This window comes from Rhea americana, unplaced genomic scaffold, assembly GCF_003343005.1.
Source record: "Rhea americana isolate MKP2758 unplaced genomic scaffold, rheAme1 scaffold_162, whole genome shotgun sequence".
NCBI classification, from domain to species: Eukaryota; Metazoa; Chordata; class Aves; order Rheiformes; family Rheidae; genus Rhea; species Rhea americana.
The window spans coordinates 1153512-1174051 of NW_028185728.1; the positions used below are offsets into that span (position 1 = coordinate 1153512).

The following is a 20540-nucleotide window of genomic DNA, read 5'->3' on the forward strand; positions in this document are numbered from 1 at the left end:
TAGTGCTAAACATTAACAAACTGAAAAGAGTTGGCCGAGCTCTGGGAATTGTCTGAAAGCTAATTCAGAGTTTGAATTTAGGAAGTTAAAAATGTAAGAAGATTGGAAAAGAAGTAATGGGAGTGAAGGGGAATAACTGATAGAGAAGGTTGTTCACGCAAATTTGGCTTTATTTGGAGGTGACTTTCATATGAAGACAGTGGGATTAGAGAATGTTCTYCTAAGCTTGTTTTTTCAATGACGTGCCATAGCATGAAGTGCCTGGACTCTGGGCCACAGCCCTCAAGGGTGCTAAGATCTGAAATACCATTTGAACTGAGATGTAGGCTTTATGGGGATGCTAGGTCTGTTACTGGATTTTAGAGCATGTGGTGCTGTACAGATTGCTTGCTAGGTCCATACATACAAAACCTGTTTTTTTTTTTTTTTTTTTTTTTTTTTCAATGAATATCTATTCATGTTTCATATTTTAAAGTTTTGTGCTGACTATACCTTTCCCTAGGTTGTTTTTCATTTTTTTTTTTAATGCACAGTATAAGGAGACATAGAATCAGCAAAACTTACATGTCAAAGAATTCTCAGTGCACAAGTCTCCATCAAAGATAATCTGAATAACAGATAACCTTTAATAGGTGTGTGATTTTGCTGAACAACAGGAATAGTATATAAATCTACAGATACTAATTTTCAAGTTAAGGCTATGTCCTTCAGGCTAAAAGATGCTTTCACCCCTTGAGTGTGCTCATTCTCTCAAAGACAAGACATCAATGCATCATGACTTTTACCTTGAAGGAAAATGGAGAAGGTATTCCAAGCTCCTCCTCTTTGTTCCTGCCTCCCTTTCCTGCCCCCTTCAAAGCCTTTTTCTAAAGAGGAAATCCAAACAACAGTCAACTCACTGCACCAGTAACAGTGTCTGTCCAGTGGCAGCTCATGCTTCATTCTCTTTTGCTGACATGGAAGTCCCTCGCGAGTGGCCAGGGAAACCAGGAGCTTGCTGCTTTCCTAAACCTCCCATAGGCTCTGATACAAGCATTGTATGCTCTCTTTGGTGTTTGTATGGTGCCAGGAACGGCTGAGAGTGCTGGAGAAAAAAGATGATCATTAGTACAGGCAATGAGGAATAGGAGGAAAAGATGCATTTTATGTAAACAAAGGCAGAAAGTGCTTGGAAGTAATTACTTAAAGGAGCTAGGAAAACTGATGGAATATAATAGTTATGGAGGCTTTCTGGCAGAAGTACTATTTATTGGCCGGGCTTAATATAGCACTGAGCATGTCAACTAGGTATAAAATCATTAGCACTGGAAAAATCCATGCATCGTGAACAGGCATAAAAAGCAATAAGCTATGTGCCGTGGACACAAACTTAGTGTGCCTGAAAACAGGAAACTCTATGGCAGGTCCACACAGACACAGCCAGCATCATTTGGGTATGCATATTTTATATATACTGATTTATTGGCCTGATCCAACAGTACTTGTTATGAATGATTCGCCCTGACAAGATAGAGCACAGACGTACTGTGGTGTTTTCATACATAGCGAGTTGTCTCCTAACTCCTGTGCTGACAAGATTCTGAAAGTGGACTTCAGATCTGGATTTGTGGGAGGGATTTCTCAGTTGACTGTCTATGAAACATTGCATGAAGGAAAATGGAAACCACATGCAATTCACTACATAGAAATCTGTTTTTCATTTAAATCTTTTCCTGTATTATATTTTCTGTTAGTAGAAGAGAGAGAGAAACAAACTGCTAGTTGGAGCTTAAAATAAAGGGCAGTGTATTTTCTATACTTAAGAAAAATTGGTATCTGATTAGTAGTATAATTTTGTGTAGGATTCTGTAGAAACAAATATTTTGTAAATAATATGCTGAAACATCCATTGTTTTAAATTTTGGTGGATTAGACTGATATGACATGAACAGAACTGTAAGKTTACTGACTTAGAGCTGCAGCATTCCAGTAGTGGCACTGAGGTGTAAAAGTTTTGATGAACTCTGCGTGCAGAACTTAAATATTTAGTAGGCTCAAAATATTTACAGTAGAACTCTAATATTGTTCAAAAAAAATTCACGATCTGGTGTGGAGTTATGGAAAATTTCAACATCTCTGAAAACAATCCAGTCGATTTAGTCAGTCTCAGGGGTTGGGTATTTTTTTTTCCCTAGTTTTGAACAGAAGTTCTGTTTTAAAAGTTCACTGAGACTCTTTAGGGCCAAGGTAGTCCTTTGTGTTTGTACAGAGCCCAGGAAAAGCAGTGACATAGGACAAATAAAATTGAATACAACACTTTAAAAAAAGCTGAGGTTTTTAATCTATTGGATATGTTTTACTGTACGTTTAATCAGTGATTAAAAGACCTAACTTCCTTGAAAGGGAAGTTGTGAAAATCTTCAGTTCTTGTTCCGAATCTTGGATCTTTGGGAAGCTATAGAAAATCAGGATCTTCAGTGATAGTTATCAGGTGCTCAGCAGTACATGTGTGTAAGTGGTAAATACCTTCATTTGTGTGGTGATTTCAAGCTGTTGAATATGCCATCCAGAAATGTAAACAGCATGTTAAGGAATCTCTTTTATTTGGTCATAGTGAAAATTAAGCAAGAAAATGGGTCCTCAAATTCAGTTTTCTTAGATTTCCACAGATAGCTATCTAAATCATCTTGGAAAAAATAGTAATGCTGTCATAGAGGAACACTGCGGGCATTCAAAAGTGTTTCTGTACCTACTGTCAGCTGCACAGGTTAAGGAAGGTTGAAGGGCCAATTTCAATTGCGGGATCTCTTTAAAGGGCCTTTCTGTACGTACATGTAACTACTTATAAGAATGTTAAAATCGCTTCTGAGTGCAAGATACGCTTTGATCAAATTTCACATTTTACACAGCAAAGAACTTCACAAAGAGACACTAAACTCACAAAAATAATTAGAGGAACTTTCAGAAAGCCTTACCGGATTTGATGCCAATGATACTACTGTCATGCTGTTGGTAGAAATCTGGCTTGGTTTGATTAACAACAAAGACCTGAAGGCACACAAGGGTAAAGCTAAAAAGCAAGTCAGAGAAGCTATTGAATGTTTCTGTTGTTTTGTCAATGTTGGACAACTCACCTTCTATCAAAGTAACTGAATTCTGAACAGGAAAATCTAAAATGTAATTCAGTGGAATATAATTCTGAATTCCTGCTTTTTAAAGCATCAAATACAAGAGATAATTGTTTTGACTTCATTCTTCATGAAAAGGTGTTAATGAGACATTAGCAGTCCATCTGTGAAATACAGTGAGATTTCTCTGTCCTGTGAGAATAGCCACAGTGTAATTTGGGATTGGTTCAAACAAGCTTCATAGCAAACCAGGTGTTGAAAAAAATGGATATCATGTTATTGATGTTGTGGTAAAGTGCAAAAGAGTGGACAGAAGGAGACTGAATTATTGTATTCTTGTGTCTTATTGGCAGAATGTGAATGTTCTTATTTTGACTGATACAAAACAATTCATAAATGTATTTCACTCCTCAAAAATCCCAAATTAAGCCAAGAACTTCAGCAAAAATGGTGTTATTTCCTGTCAGATATATTTGCCTGATGTGTCTCATTCCCATGCAATATTCTTTGCTTGTGTCTTTAAACTATAAGCACTACAAAATGTTATCTCCCTGTGTACTTGCAGATCTCAGTGTGAGGGACTTGAACCTAAGTTATGGCATTTGGATCCTGCAGTAACAAATGTGTTTGCTACCAATAATACTAACATTTGGTTTGTGCTTTGTTTCATGAAATCTTTTGTTTCTAGAACTTTTCTTTTGCATCTTTTAATTTTGGAGAGATGAGAAATATTTCGTTTCTCAGGTTAGATAGATCACAGTGCTGTCTTTGATGTGACATTTTCATTTAATTAGAAATATGTTTTTCTGGGGAAAATTTTGCTATTTGAACATATTTGAATCATCTGAAATTTTATTTATATATTTTCCACCTGTTGAAAAATATTTGTGGTGTTCTTTTAGCTCTCGTTCATAATTCAAGCCCTTGTTTTGAAACTTCGTATTTGGCATACTCTGAGGTATTGACAGACTGTTGTCTTGACTAGGAAAAACAATCATGAGCATTTAAAAAAAAAAAAAAAAAAAAAAAAGCTTGATGATGTCTCCACTTTCCTCACTTTGAAGATTAACCAGGCATTTAATTAAGTAAACTCAATATGCTGCTATTTTAGAAGTCTCTGTTATGTTTAAAGAGATTATACACTTAATTTTCTATCCATAAATGTTTGGTCATTCAGAAAAAGGATAGAAAATTTCCTGTGAAAGACAGCAAGCTTGTATAAATCTCCATGCAATGTGATTATTTCTTTTCATGACTCCAGTTTAATATCAGTTTATGACATCGTTTGCTTTCCTTAAAAAAATAAAAAGCGTGATGTCGTTTTCAGTTGTAATAGAATCATAACATGAGAGTTAAACAGAAATATGTAAGTTGGTCAGTAATAGGAAAGATAGTAATGTATAAAGACAGTATCTCACTACCTGAAAAAGGATGAGATATCATACCATCAGGTGTGTTAGATTACACAGCGTACTCTGTAATYGCAGTGCTGCTGTCCTCCATGCTACCACGTCATCCCTGCAAATCAGCTTGTTCTGAATGACCCATTTCAAAGCAAGCTTGAAAAAACAATGAAGAAATTGGCTCCAATGGGCAGCTTGTACTCCAAAGAGGGGCTGTAGCCCTACACGATGCGTGTGTGAACTTCTCCTCAGACTGACACTAGGCATGTATGTATTTATGCAGTCCTTTATGTAATAAAGATATCAGCAGGATCTGTTCTGTATTTCTCTCTAGCTGTTCATTTTCATTATGTTATAGACATGAGGGTTAAAAGACACAGCAATAATGATATATTCAACAGAAGGTGATGCTGAGAGTGCTGTCTTCCTGTTTGAACTCAGTAACTTGGCAACTCCTCTGTCCACCTGGTGATTGGTGACCCTACCACTACCATACCAGTATCATCATCTATCAGTCTAGTCCGCTCACCTCAAGGACCTTCAATCCATCCCCCCAGTGACTCTGTCTTCTGCTGTTGTCTCTGCAAACTACAGCTTTCTAATAACTGTCACTGAGAGGCTGTAATACTGCATTTCTTTTTGCCGCTGCAGTCCCCTTGCTTCCCAGAACCATTCTAGCCCCACATAACCATTTCCATACTGTTCTTTCGTGTTCAGTATATTTCAGTCACATCAGAAACCCTAGTGGCGTATTACTTCTGTACCTTCGTCATCCTTCACCAGTCCTTCATCTCAACTTCGTTGTCTATGACATTAGCCCAGTTCCCAGGGACACTCTCTCCCAATCATGTTTTCAAGTTTATTTCTGCTCTCTGCACAGATCTTTCTCCCATGTGGTTGGTGAGGTTAATAGTTAATGTACATAGAAATAAACAACTAAAAACTTCAATTGTCCTTATGGCTATATATTGAGGGCAATTTGCCAAAAATCTGCCAAAAAGACCAAAAAAAGACCAAAGCCGTTTCTCTCAGATTTGGTCTGCTCATGGTGTTGTCTAGTTGTGTTGAACTTGAATATTCGGCCAGAGATCTGAGTTTGATGTGCCTTTTCTTTTTTTTTTTTTTTTTCCTATCACATTCAATAGATCATACGGAAAAAGCTTGTTAGTTTGTAGTCAGTCTGCCATAAGCTGTGATCTTACTGTAACGTCTGTTTGGGCTTGAAAAGAACATCATCTAGGAAAAGAACCTGTGGAAATCATGTATCTTTTGTTCACCTACTTGCAGCTGCAGTCCRATCTCCTGCAAAATCTCTTTCTATATAGTGGTTATATTTATCTTCACTCTCTATCATAATTTTGGTATTTTAAAATAATTAATAATGATGTCTGGTAAAGGCCAAAATACTAACGCTAAATTCCTTTTACATAGCGTATGTGCATTATAATTAAAGAAAAACATTCTCCAGAGCCAGGAAGTCAGAAATGAGGGCTTGTTTTATGGTATCTAAAGGTAACATCAGGGAGAACTATTAAACAGATGCCCAATTTATAGTCTTCTGTGCAGAACCWGTTATTTTATACTGTGCTGCACTCTTCATATATTTATGAAGATGTTCTGATTCATTTTTAATGTAGTTCTGCTTTTATCTATGAATTTCTTCCTTTTTTATTTAATAGTTGGTCTTGAACATGTTTATCCGATTGAGTCATAAATGGTCTATTTAAAAATAAAACCGAGAACCCTTCATCATCTTTAAAATGATTGTCCTTAGCTGCTCTATATAGGTAAATCATAACTGCATTGCATTTGTTTACTCCCTTTTGCCTGTCATGCCTGAGTTAATTGGTGCCTTGGCTTACAGGACAGCAATGTGCTTGACTTGAGGTCAAAAGAAGTGAGGAGTAATACTAGACTGTGATCATCACGGCTTTTGTCTTGGCCCAATGGATAGCTTTGAATCCGTTATTCCTCAGTTATTTCCCTTGCATTTTTTTCTCTGACATTCTGAAGAAAAAAAGATTAGTTAGAGGTACAGTCTTGATTGTGTCCCTGAAATCCTTAAGTGCTAAAAACAAGGTAAGATTTGGCTGATCTCTTTTCTTTTTAAACAAATGTAGAAATATTTAAAATGGGATTCCTGATTTATGAAATACAGTATTTTTTTTCCTCAAAATACTCACAAAAATTATAATTCTTTTGCTATGTAGTGTCCCAGTATAGTGCTATTTAGTGTCTGCTGTAGCAAAACAGCAAAAGTGAGAAATGATAGTTGGATTTGCTAGAAATAGCTGATGTTAGATGCTTGCTCAGTCTCTGAAGGTGAAGAATTTTAACACCAAAATGACTTTTCCACTGTGGGATTAGAACAGGACATCAACACTGGCTGCCTAAATGTACCTTTTCACTCCTACTTGTACAGATAGATGAACCTATAAGTGTACACTGTTTCTTATCAAGGCTTGTCATTGAGAAAAGGATTTTTTTTTGTGCCCAAAATTTCAGTCAATGAGAGATTTGTATATTTAACTGTTTTTAAACATGCACGTAAGCATAGTCAGAAAATTCCTCAAAGAAGTTTGCCAGATCCCAAGAGAAGGCAAAAAGTTGTTCACTGTATCTTGTAAGAGAAAATGTTATCAGATTAATATTATCTTGTGGATAGTCTTCAGGTTCTTATTTCTGTGGATATACTGGAATATAGACAGGCACCCAGAAATCTTCCTATGGTAGTTACATGGTTAAGGATAAAAATTAAACTTGTCCATAGCTGCTAAATTCTCCAAGGCTTTGTGAGAAAAGTGAAGCTGTTAGAGGAGTCCTGAAGAGCATCCAAAGGTTGCAGTAGGTATGCTGGAATATCTCATCTGCTGATTAATTAATGAAGAAGTTGGTATGTAGTTAATACYTTCTGTCTTAGTTAAGTGGCTGCTTACTGATGAATCCTTGTTCTGTCTTCGGCTGTCTAGAAAAACAGAACATCAAATAAGCGCTTGCCTATTGTACCTGAAGATACGTACCTTGAATTGGCTTGAACGTATGAAAGACGTTCTCTGAATGTTCTTATTGAGCAATTAGAGTTTAGCCTTGAGAAACTCTTTCCATATGTTCATTACTTGCTCTTCAGCCTGATTGGTAATGTTGTTCTGAAAAATATTTTTTTGGAAGCAAAGATGTTACTCTACTGTGTATGGCAAGAAATCCTGCTTTTCTACCCTTTAACCATTTCCTATCGTCTGTGGAAATAAATGCTTGTGTTTACRCTATGCAGCATAGAGGATTTATATTGAGGCTGTCACTAAAGCATGTTTGTGTGTATTCACAGGAGTCTATGTTTGCTTCCATATTGATTTTATAATAAAGTTTCATTTTGCCTAAAAATGCTGCATTCTGGTTTCCATCTCTGTTAAGAGCCACTGTGAACTGTTATGGAAATTCCAGAATGAATTGCAATACCAGAGACCTGTTTACCTGTTTCCAATAGAAGTGTCAGCCCCAATTTACCTGAAATGTTTAGTCTATTTAGTGAAAAACTTGATTTCTCTAAACTGTAACTCATTTAGAACTCTGTCTAGGCTCTTCCCAAAATCAAAGRGAAAATTTAAGAATTCTTGCAAGGGCTGGATGGCATGGGAAGCAACTTGAAGAAGAGATAGCTATTCAGGGAAATATTTTGTCTCTACTTGTATTTTTCTTGGTGCTGATCTAATTCTTTGGGATTTGGATTTTTGTTTCACTGTTTCCTTCTCCTCTCTGCACTCCTCAGCTCACACAACTGAGAGTGAGTAAAGCAGAYACAGTAATTTGCTAACTTTGGTTTGCTTCTGCCCAGCACAAATACCCCAATGTTTGAGGGTAATTGAACAACTAAAATTAGACAAATACTTGAGACTGCAAGGTGTGTATTACCTTGGAGATGTGGTGTAGATCCCAGGCTGAGCTGGCAGTTTTCCTCCATGAGTTCTCAAAATGGAATCAAAGAGACCTGGTAATATGGGATCCCTCAATACTATTTTACAATTGTTTTTCCAAGTGGGACTGCCGTTTACTGATCAGCACTGTTAGCTTTCCTCAGAAATCTTGTTTGTGGGCTATGAAGCGAAAGTATCATATCTATATTAATCCAGTGCCACCTGCTGAGCCAGCAACTGCATTGTACATTGTTTTTTGACACTTATTCTGATAATCTGATTTAGGTATAAAAGCTACCATGCTTGAAAATATGTTTCTGGAAATTTAAAGAGGTAAAATTGCTTTCTGTTTTTCTTTAATGTTGTATTGGATAAGATTTATGCCTTTTTCTGCAACTTAGACATTTTGCTTTACTAAATAGCACTGTGATCCTCTAGTAGAATTCTGGCAAAACTGGGATTATTTCTTTCATTGCTTTTTTCTTTTTCTTTTCTTTTCTTTTTTATTTTTTTGCAATATTTTACAATACTGCCGTTACAGTGCAGTTTACTATAGGTTACCCCCCACGCTGACCCTTCTTAATTGTTTGCTTGGAGCTCAGATAACACCGGTTGTTGTTAGCACGAACGAGACTAACGCAGGCAGCTTGGCCAATCAGCGGACCGCTTGCTTCAATTTTTATACCGCCTCTATTGTGTGGAAAATATGGCTTTCATAAGCTTCATAGTGCAACCATGAAATAAGACTTTTGAAAATGTTATATCCATAAAATGTGGAGGTTTCAGCAATTGGTTGTATGCTCTTGGAGGAAACTACAATGTAACTTGTAGCAGGGTTCTTTTCGGTGTCTGYTGTGTAAGGATTACAACCAAAGCGCACGTTAAAGGAACGTTATTTGCAAAGTCCAGCACGCAGAAGCTAGGAAAGGCCAGATTTATTACGGTTGTTTGAGCAAATGTAATTCTCCCCTGTTGTTTGTACTTTCTGCACACTGAATGAGGCAGAATTCCTGGAGAAAAGTAGTACACAGTCACATAATCGGATACTTAACCACAGTGCATACACACAGGGAGCAGAATTAAGGTTGTATGGGCAACCATAAATCTGACATTCCCTCACTCTCAGGTACTTGATGTTGAAAAGATTTCATTTAAGTTGCAACATTTGTTGGTTTTAGGTATGATTCGCTAACTTTGGAAAGGAAAAGACTAAAGTATCTTATTTATGCAATTGCTGGTGAGGGGCTGAGCTTCACAGCTGGTCCCTTTCTCAAGTAATAGCGTGTGCTACTCCAGCCACGGCTAGTGCTGGGCTGGGCCATTAGCCATGCTTGCCCCAGTAATGAACCCTCTGCAGCTGCAGCCCCTCTCCCTGCATTTTGCATCTTSTACCTTCAGCACTGCGGTACAAATCATTGCCAAAGGGGAGGTATAAGGATAACTGTGATGGTTGGCAGGAGGAGAAAATTGTCCCTGCAGATTCAKGTATTGTGGGTATGAGGAATCCCATCCTCAGTCTCTTCCTTCTGGACCAAGAGAAGTGGAGCAGAATTTCATGGGGTGGAAAAGAAAGATCCRGGGTTAAGGAGTTGTTTTATTCTGCTATGTATTACCGAAGATCTGCTCCAAACAGCACAGATCTGAGATATCTTCAGAGATAAACACAAGAAGGATTGATAATGGGAAATGTTAGGGAATTTAAGTGTGTTAAACTATTATCATCTGCTAAATTTGAAATGAAATGCCTATATTGCATCTCATACAGTGCATCCGAATTTTTGGAAAAGAAGCTCAGTGTGGTTATAAGAAGTTTTCAGTTCAATATATTTCGGTAAATAGTCCATTGAATCTGATGGGTAATTGTTAAAAAAAAAATATAATATCCGTCAAGGAGAAGTGGGGAAGGGAGGTGGGAAGCAAGTCTAAAGCTATCCAAATGTCTTTGCCGGCAACTAACTGCTTTTGGAAAAGTCGTGTAAGCTGGGCGCAGTTCGGCTCCCTTGTCACCCTGCCTTGACAGCTCTATCACGATGTGGAATTTAATGTAGCGTAGGAGCACAAGTGGAACCTGGACGTGCAGCGCTGTATTTGGGTCAGAAAGCTTGCAGAGAAGTGCTTAAATTCTTGGCCTTTGCCCCCTGGCTTTTTAATACATCACCTCAGTTCTGTAGCTCTYGTGTGTGACTGCACTGATCAGAAGTGTAATGTGAAACTGATTTTGCAAAACAATAAATTGCAGAGAGCTTGAGGAAACAGGTGGTTTTGGTTAGTAAATTGCACATAAAATACAAAACATCAGTAAATGGAAGTCTTGGCCCCAGGAGAGGAGAAGCAATGTTTAGCCACCCTTGCTTTCCCTATTCTGATGATTGGCTTAAGCTCACTTGCCTTTGGCCCCAAAGGGGGCAGTTCTAGCAGCCTGGAATAGCCAAAGCACAGCAGAAGTCCAGGCACAACCTTCCTGCCAGCATACGCTGAGGACTGTAAATAGCAAGTTATAGCAGCAAGGAATCTATGAGCTCCACATGGGAATACCTCTGATATGGGGATTTCCCAAGTTGCTTGATGTGCCAAGTCCACGGACCTTGTTAGTGGCTGCAGTGGCAGGATGTGCTAGATTGTCTGCACCCCTTCGTGGTTTTACGATGCTTCTGTGCTTCGTGATGYCGTAATGTTCTCAAAGACAAACAAAAGCAGCGAAAAGAAAGGCTGAAAATATCCTTCCTTTGCAATTGAAACTGAATCACTTTCCACGAGGCTCCAACTAACTACAGTAATATAATTTGGCTGGTATTGAATTAATCTTACCAACTTGGTGCACGTGGTAAGGATGATGGTTGTCTCGATCCTTACTGTATCAAGGATATATAAATTTAAATTGTATTTTCTGAACTGAAGCTGCTCTTTAATGTTGACTTCTAGCTGTGTTGCTGCTAWACGCATGCCCAGTTTGAAGACTGCAGACGCTCACACACAATTAATCTCTCAAATTTATGAATGCCAGAGCATGGAGCAAAATGAAAACAACTGGAGGAATGTATAAGGGGAATAATTGGACTGTATCCAGATGTGCATGTGTAAAACATCACCGATTGACTCCTCCCCCATATCCTGTCTGAAGAAAGGAATTTTTTTCAAAAATAAACTAGGGTTATTTGAAAGAAGTTGTGGTGTCTGACTGAAATCTAATAGGCAGGATTAGTGGTAATTAGGTTCATTCTTTGCTCTTTCTTTTTTTTCCCCTGTTTTTTCCTTAACTCTTTTGGTTTCATTAAGCTTAGCAGATTCATTGCCAGGTTCTGTACTACTGCTGCAGCTTTTGATACTCTTATTTGAACTGTGTGATAGAAAAAGAGAAGCATAAGGATCGTACGGGTGTATGTTGAGCGTTGTAAATTTTATGAATAGCGGTGGACACTTATAGGTTGTCTGTCAGTGTATTTTCATAGCAAAGGCTGATTAACAGGCAGAGAGACTCTTGAAAGCTTTTATAGAGATACTTTACTGAACTAAAAGGAAGAACTGGACCTTTCCCAAATTGTATTTGCAGATCGGGATAAAAAAAGAAAGTAACAATCGTGCACCTACACGGATTTTGTTGAATTGCTGATTAGGAGRACTATCACCGTGTATACAGTTAGGGCCAGCATTTTTCCTATCAGCCACTACTTTAGAGTTCTTTCTGACAGATATATGGTTACGGTTGGGATGGGAAGAATGGCAAAGAAAGAAGGGAAGGAGAAAAGTCTAGACTGGAAAAAAATCAAGTCTTTCTTTRCTTCTTTGCTAATAAGTCTATCGTTCCCCTAATGATTTTGATGCACTTTTTATGTTCTTCCTCTTCAATAAATTGCATTGCCCACCTTTAAATACTTACGTGATTTCTCAGCACAAACTTTTCCTAGACATTTTGTAACACTTATTTTTCTCCTCAAATTAAAATAGGAGGAACCTTGGCTGAGTTTCACAAAACACCCTCACAGGCTTGCTCTACTGTCSTATGTTTACTTTGGTTCTGTACCCAAACAAGTTGAGAAAAAGAAAGAATAGCACTGAATCGTCTTAAAAACTGCAATTATTACTTACTGCGTGGAAGACTTGTAACATTCTGGTTCTTTTTCTAGCCCTTGCTCACACAACATTGTCCTGAAGCCAAGGACGTGAAAAAAAAAAAGAAATAATTTGTTCAGATTTGGACCATGAGACTCCAACCACCTCCCTCCACAAAAGCCTTTATCACAGAAGCCCTCTGTGCTGATTTCTTTGCACAAAATCATGTTTTAGGTTTCGAGCTTTATTTTAGTCTGCTTAAAATGGAGTTGAAGCAATATTACAGTTTGGCTCCTGTTGAAGGGATGAGTTAACTTACGCCTTCTGTGTTTTGAGGAGCTAGGATTTTCTTTTTTCTTTCTTTCTTACTTTCTTCATTTTTTTTTTTTTTTTTTTTTTTTTTTTTTTTTTTTTTTAATGGAAAAGAACATGCTGACTGTCCAGGCAGACTCATATTGTTGCCAGAGATGTAAAATTCTTAAACTGAATGAACACAGAGGCATCATATTGGTTTTACACCAGGTATAAAATTGCCAGACACAAATCTGATTTAACAGAATATGTTTTTGAACTTGATGTCAAAATGTTTCCACTATAATACAGTAAAAGATATTTTTGAGAAGAAAATACAGTCTTTGGAAAAAGAGCCCCAGAGGTTCATCTGAATATGCTTTATACTTGGAAAGACTCTTATAAAAAATATATAATAATTCAGAATTGCCACAGCTCCTCACGTTGATTCATTGAAGTTGTCGCAGCTGCTGAGGTGAGATTGAGTTGCCTTAGCAACCGCACATATTGTATAACAGTACCATACCACCATCAAACCATCGAGGTGAGAAGTAGTTTAAAAACGTTACTAAATTTTTATGATACGTCTGCTACATTTTCAACCTTGTGGTTGGCTGAGTTTACCCAGCTTAGCCTTCTCAGAGCGCAGAAAGCTCAGCTGCTGAATGCTTTTTGTTGAAGGGGGGAAGGGGGGGCTCAATCTGTGTTTTTAAAATGTTGAAGTTAAGCTGTCTCTATATAACTGTTCTTGTTAATCATGCCCACACTTATATGCGGAGTTGGTGCTGTACGTGTGTAAGTGTATTTCTCTGTCTCTTTTATACCTTCTATTACAAGCAAGAGTGACTTTCTTTCACTCTTTTGGGTGATGAAAGTAGGTATTTAGAAAAGCCTATTAAAACTTTGCAGAGAAAACTCAAAAAGCATGAAATTAACCTGGTTTTACGTTTCATTACAAATCTGCCCCAAACCCATAAAACATTCACATGGTGAGGTTTTTGTCTTTTGTGACACCTAGGTACTGTTCCTGCTGAAAGAAAAGGGATATTTGCTTTCTTTCCAATCCTTTGTGTTTCCCGTAGCTATTTAACTTTAACAGAATATATAATCACTTCCAACCACATTATTCACGAGGGATGTATGTTTGGTGCCCCACCCTCTATATCATACTTTCTGCTAGGGGACTTCAGATCTATTATTTTACCAGTCCTGTGGCCTCCCAAAGATACTTAGACTCTTTTCGGCTTTGTTTTATCAACAAGCTCGTGTGTTGGTAAACTGATTAGTCATGTAAAATTCTCACCTACCACCAGCACCATTGTTTCACTGTCTTTTGATTAACCTTGTCAAAGAGTCAGATAATCTTGAGTCTTTTGGTCTGAGATTGTTGCTTGTAAGCAAAAGTACCGTAATACTGTGTAGTATCTGGATTGCTTTGATTAGAAACTAGGCAATTCACTGGCTAGGTTACTTCATGTTTTTAAATATAAACCTGAAAAACAAAAAAAGCACAAAGACCTTAAGCAGAAGGGGGGRAAAAAAAGGCAGCAAGAGGGGCAAGTGTTGTGAAAACCTTGCAAACCATAACCACCTGGTTATAGCAGAGAGTCCAATGTATCTTAAAGGAGCACTAACTCCAGTTGCAATATCCAGAAACAAACCTGCAAGACTCTGCCCAAAGCACTAGTTAATAATTATTGCATACAGCGAGTCCAGTGTATCTTAAAGGAACACTAACTCCAGTTGCAATATCCAGAAACAAATCTGCAAGACTCTGCCCAAAGCACTAGTTAATAATTATTGCATACAGCTTGGAGATTGCCCAGATTCTACAGTGCTGTTGGATCCTCTCATGCATTCATGCATACCACAGTGATTATTGAATGCTTTTTCTTCTAGGTCCTTTGTATGTCCTTATGTAACTTGGTGCCTCTAGTGTTGAGCTGTGGAACTATTGAGCAAAGCTGCATCAACAGGAGCGTGTATGGTAGCATCTCTGCTCTTTGGTGATATCATGGACTGTGTAAGTTCAGTTGGTTTRTGCGTGCCGTACAGATCTGAACAAAATGATTTCTTGCGCCTGTGAGGCAATCTAGCTATTGAATGTTTTGTAAAAGTTAGTCATGGTGTACTTAGAGTAGTTGGAGTCACTTGCTGCAGGCTGTTCTTGAGAAGCTGAGTGCATTCAAAAGGCATTTCTTCTCCTCAGCTGTTTTTCCTGCGACTRACTTGTACGTTCAGTGCCTTGCTTGGCAAAGGGAGGCTGAAGAAGTGTCTTTGAGTACAATTTGGTGAGTGGTCACACTTGGAGCAAGGGCAGCTGGACCATGCCCATACCATGTAACAGCACTCACTGAGGGAGCTGTTCCGGAACTGAGAACACTATAACCACATTACACAGGACCTGTGCTGATAAGCTTGTTAAAGGTCAGGGCTGACTAACCTGAGTGCAACCCCTTGGCAACAAATCTGTCCTACTTGTGCTCAGGATCTTCATTCAGTGCTGCTCTGTGCAGTGACACAACACCTCTGGTTATAAGCAGTTTGGCAGAGCTTCCTGCATCTCGTTCTGCTGAGTCCTTAACACAGGCGTTGCTGTATTCTCTTTTCCAGTATTGGTCAATCCAGCTAGTGTTTGACATTCTTGTCTTTACCCTCAGTGTGCAGAGGAGCCAGTTCTGTTTGCTCTCTTGAGGATGTGAATAGTGTTTGCAGCTTCGCTGTGGGAATTTGGGGTTGATCCTTGTGGTTTGGGAATTTTTGTAGTAGCAGAATATCCTTACCTGTTTCTCAGAGCTGGACTAGATGCTAGTGGAGGCAATAGGTGTCTCAATTTTCTGGGGCTTCTGAATGGCAAACCACCATGTTAATGGCAGATACGATAACAAGCTTGTGAGACTCTGCCTTGTATAGGTCTCCTAACAGGGAGGACCCTTTGATGCTTCCTGGACAGGATTAAACACTAAAAAAAATTTAACGGGGCAAATATAAGGGAAGGGCAAATTGTAAATAACTCTAACTTTCCTAAGATGTTACAATTTTGCTGCCTTTGAAATAGGGTCTAGCTGCAGCATCAGAGAAAAGAACATGTAGGTGGCACACTCCCAGATGACCTCCAAGCATTTTACCAAGGTGACAAGGATCCTTAGCCCTTTGGGCAAGAACTATTTAAAGTCTTTTTTACAGGACCACCTTGAAATATTCCTTAGATCCCTAGACACWTCCACAATGCAAGTTATGATAATGGTCCTGAGTTTAGCAGAAGATTGTAAATAACTGAATTTCCCCTGAATTTCCCAGACCTTTTTTTTTCTTTTTTTCCTTTTTTTTCTTTTTCTTTTCTTTCTCTCTCTTTTTTTTTTTTTTTTTTTTTTTTTTTGACAATAATCAGAATATGGCTGAATTCTGCTGAGTTATCCCTCCTTATTAACCACAAGCAACAGAACAAATAACTGAAATAACTGTAGGGTTTTTTTGGCTGAAATATTTTGTTAATTCCTTATTTTAGCTGCTTGGACGAATGACTGTCTTTGCTGGCCTGTTAAATTTTCTAGTAGTTGTAGATAATAACTTGAATTTTGGAAACTATTTTCTATTAGATGAGACAAGCAAATTAGYGTCTTGGCAGTCAGAGCAAAGCGTGAGAACCAGAACAAAACCTGTCGGGAAGGATATTAAAAAGTTAATGAGTACATCAGGCTGTTAATTTTCAGGAATGTTCCTGAGTTTTACCAAAGAGAAGCTTTTTCTCCCACAACTTTGAAGATAAATTTTTATCTTAGGTTCTAGATAATATTTTAGAGGGCACTACTGTTTTTGTTGATAAAATTGCTGTTGGGGAATTGTTTAGCAAATGCACTTGTCAGTTCCTTGTTTCCATTTGTTCTGGCGGTTATCCTACTCATAGTTCCRATCCTTAGACCAATTCTATTTGATTTCATTCTATTTCTCTTTATAATAGCAAATAGAGACATTGATAATTGAACACACTTATTTTGGAAGAATTACCCTAATGACTTGTGTGAACTTGCATTGATGTCTTGACCAATAATAGCAGCCTAAACTACCACCCGCACATGCAATAGGCAAAGTTATTGAATCATCTACTAATTCAGTTGTTTTTCTAGGCTTGTTTGCCTTGTCTGTCTTGTATATGTGGTTTTCTCCATTGGAGATGTGCAGTGAAGCGTTGTACGTGCCTTGTGGATGGAGGCTGATACGGATGTGCGTGCAGTCTGTATGCTACACCTTTGACTAGGTTACCTGGCTTSTGGAAATCCTGGATCAGTTGTCATGTCCCTTCTTTTCCACTATGGAAGGATTTCTATTTGGGTAAAAGAGAATATTTCCAGGAAAATATTGTCATGTGCTACCTTAGCTGGAACACATTTATTTTGCTGATTGCTGGAATTGGGGCCTCAACCAAATTAAAACACTGAAGCAGAAATTGAAGGAAATCATTATGTATGAATCAGTGTACACTTGGGTTCTGCTAAAGTGAAATTTGCTGTTTCCCCATCTGCACTGTTGTTTTACAAGTTCACAGGCATAGGAAACTGATTGTTAATCTAAAGAATGATAGTTGGATGCGTAGAGGAACAGGTGGTAACTTATACTGATGAATATATGAGTGTTGGTTTTKTTGGTTTTAAATTAAAACATCAAATTGATGTCTTTGATCTCCCTTTGATCCCTTATTGGTGAGTGCCTCATCCAAAAAATACTGTGCATCTTCCGTTTAGGAGTTCAATTTAATAAAATTCAATTTAGGTTTACAAAGAGCATTTAATGCTGTTGAGAGACAAAGAATGAAAGCTGCCTAAGCGTTTCAATGCTAGTGCTCAGCAATGGGTTAAAAAAATACTGCACATTTTTTGGTAATGTAAGAAGCTCTGATGGGTGGAGTACAGCAATGGGCGTTTTAGTGCAGATGGGTTTACTAACCCTTTGCTGTACAGTCCAAATCTGAAAAACTGAGGTAATAGCCAGTAAGACAGTGTGTTTAATGAAGGCCTATTTGAAAAGCTTTCCTGCACGAAAGAGAGCTAGTGTGTTCTGCTGCAGTAGGAGCAACGCCTTTAACGTTTTTTAATTATTAGCTTTTTCTTGTAAATACTGTAGGAAAACGATTGCAAGAACAGCTTTAAAGAGTTAGGAAAGCTCACTAGCAACTAGTTGCCAAAATATCTGTTTCTACATGCTCTACCCAAGTTAGAATAATCAAATTAAATGAAGGATGGTTTTTACATCTGGTTTTGAATCTGGAAATAAGTTGATACAGGCAGAGATTCACTGGACAGTTTAATTGCTGTTGTAAATTTACAATAAACCTCATGGAAACAATATTTTTTTTTTCACTGGGGAGATTGGTACCTCCTTACATAAAGAGAAGACTGCTTCCTCCTTTGTCCTATGGTTAACAACTGTAAATTTTCAGTTAGATTTTGTAATTGGTAGCTGCACAGTAATCTCATCTGTATGAAAAATCACAAAGTGTAAGCATCCGCAGAGCTAAGATGGCCAATAAGCTTCACTTTTAACGATAAACTCTAACAAGAAATGCCTTTTAATTATGCTTTTCAAAAATAGCCTCTGAAGATTCTGCATGAGCGCTTTGTGGGAGGGCATTCCAGACTGTGGGAGCAGAACAAGTGCCTCTAGGCATTTTAGGTCAAAATGTGAATAAGGACTTACGACATTTATAGCTTTGTTTCTCCTTGTTTATGAAGAAGTTTATCTCAACAGTTTAAGGATAGCTTATATAACAAGCTTAACTTGGGGATAACTAACACTTTATTGGCACAAATTACATGAAAMTTAATCTGTAGTATTTCCATAATTATTTTCTTTGCTGTGTACAGTGCATTCCTGTATCTTCCTTTAAGATGCATGAAATGATTCTTTGCTATAATTTATTTGCCACTGAGGTGAGAGAACAACACCTTACTCCACCAAACAGCACAGACAACTAGCTGCTCCTGGGCTAGGCTGGGACCTTCCTCAAAGGGTTAAAGAAGGTGTGGAACATTATTTCCCAGAGTCTTGGCCCTTTGGTTCTTGGAGCAGTACAAGATGTTGACCTCTGCTCTGGAAGATGGCAGTGCCTGTATTGATAGAGTCTCCTGCTCAGCTGGACAGGCCACTGCATGGTGATAAGCAGATGTCCCACTTCTCAGAGTCCAGCAGTGTAATTTGGTTTGTACCAGCACCTTATTTTGTAGACCAGCAGCGCTCATGCTGGGTAAGCATGCAGCGCTGTAGTTATAGCATGGTTCCTGGTAAATCACATTCTGTAGTTCTGCAGCTGCACCATGTGTCTCCGTCCCAAACAACTCCGCTCMCCTGCAGCCACCATCCAGTACCTTCCCAGAGAGCATGGCATGGGAGCTGGGATTTCTTGGAGAAGGAACTGGAGGATGCAGGACTGCAGTAGGCAAAAAATTCTGAAGTAGAGCAGAGAGAAGAGAGAATGTGCTCAAAAAGTTTGAGACCCTCTTCCTTAGGCTGCATTTTAGAGCAAGAATTACAAGTCAKCTTGTTACAGCAGAGGTGCTAGCTGCGTTGTCAATAGCAGGGTAAGAGTAGGGCCTAGTTGCAAGGAATTMTTGTGCTTTTTTTAAACTCTTTTTTTTCTGTTCATTTTGTGTAATTTAGATAACAGTTTTACACRTGTCAGTTGCAGAGTTTCTCCTCTTGTGACTTTATACTGTTGATTGAAAGGCAAGGCACTTCAGAGAAATGAAAGAATAGTGAGTTTGTGTTGGTATTGAACTTAGCAGTTTATATTAGTGCTTCATTTTCTTTATTTTTTTCCCCCTTAATAGCTAAACTTAATCATCTTTCTTGCTTGTCTTTTTAGTGAAAACTATTGTGGAAAAAAAAAAAGCATTGAATACTGGGGCTTTCTCACCACTGCTTTATTAATAAAGTTCTCACTCATCTGAGAAGTAGGGCAGCTCTTTTTTTTCTTTTTTTTTTGGTGTCTCTCTTTTAATTTGAAATACCTGGTTATCACCAAGTCCTGCACTGCGAGTCATTAATGTGATTCCTGAGATACCCAGTGATGGTGGTACCTATGTTCTTTGCTTCTTTAGTTGCCAGCAGGTCTTTCCTCATGTCTGGCATGAAGCTCACACCAATMCGTGGGTTCTTGATAAGAAGGATAACGCTTTCCCAGTTATTTTGCTTTCCAGCTTCCTGAACAAGAACATGAATTTAGGTCAATTTTCCAGTTATGTAAATTATCCCGCTAAGTCTCTGTTAAGTCATAATTTTGGTCGTGTTTTGAGAATTCTTGTCAGTGAATCTTTACCCTCTAATGTTCATCTTTGAGATGATCTGAAGCGTTTTAAGGTCCTCCTCACTAATCTGCTCCCCTTTTTAAGAGATGGATGAATAGGGAACAAGAGATGTAATTCTGTAATTGACAACTTTTTTTTTCTTTCTGAGCAGTGCTGTATTTGTGTGGATGCATGCGTGTGCGAGGGCAGTGATAATTCTGTTAGAGTGCAGAGTAAGTAGAGAACTTATAGGCTAATTCAAATTTGAAATGTATTCTTCATGAATCTCAGCACTTGAGATCAGACAGTTTTTGTACTAAATGATCTTAATAGTGAAAGATTGCTCCCCCCCCTCCTTTTTCCAAATTGCATCTATATTTCAAACTTAGAGAAACTTGATATTCCCTAATACAATTATTTCTGATTAAGGGCATATGCCTGTTACTATATATAGTATTTTCCTCCATTTAAGTGAGCATAAAAAAGATATTCTAAAGG

General features: G+C 38.1%; 1 protein-coding gene across 9 annotated transcripts in view; it reads left to right on the forward strand.

The window, feature by feature from the left end:
• DNM3 (dynamin 3) overlaps window positions 1-20540 on the forward strand; it is a 187100-nt gene that overhangs the window by 82876 nt on the left and 83684 nt on the right. The gene's annotated exons all lie outside the window — the stretch shown is intronic.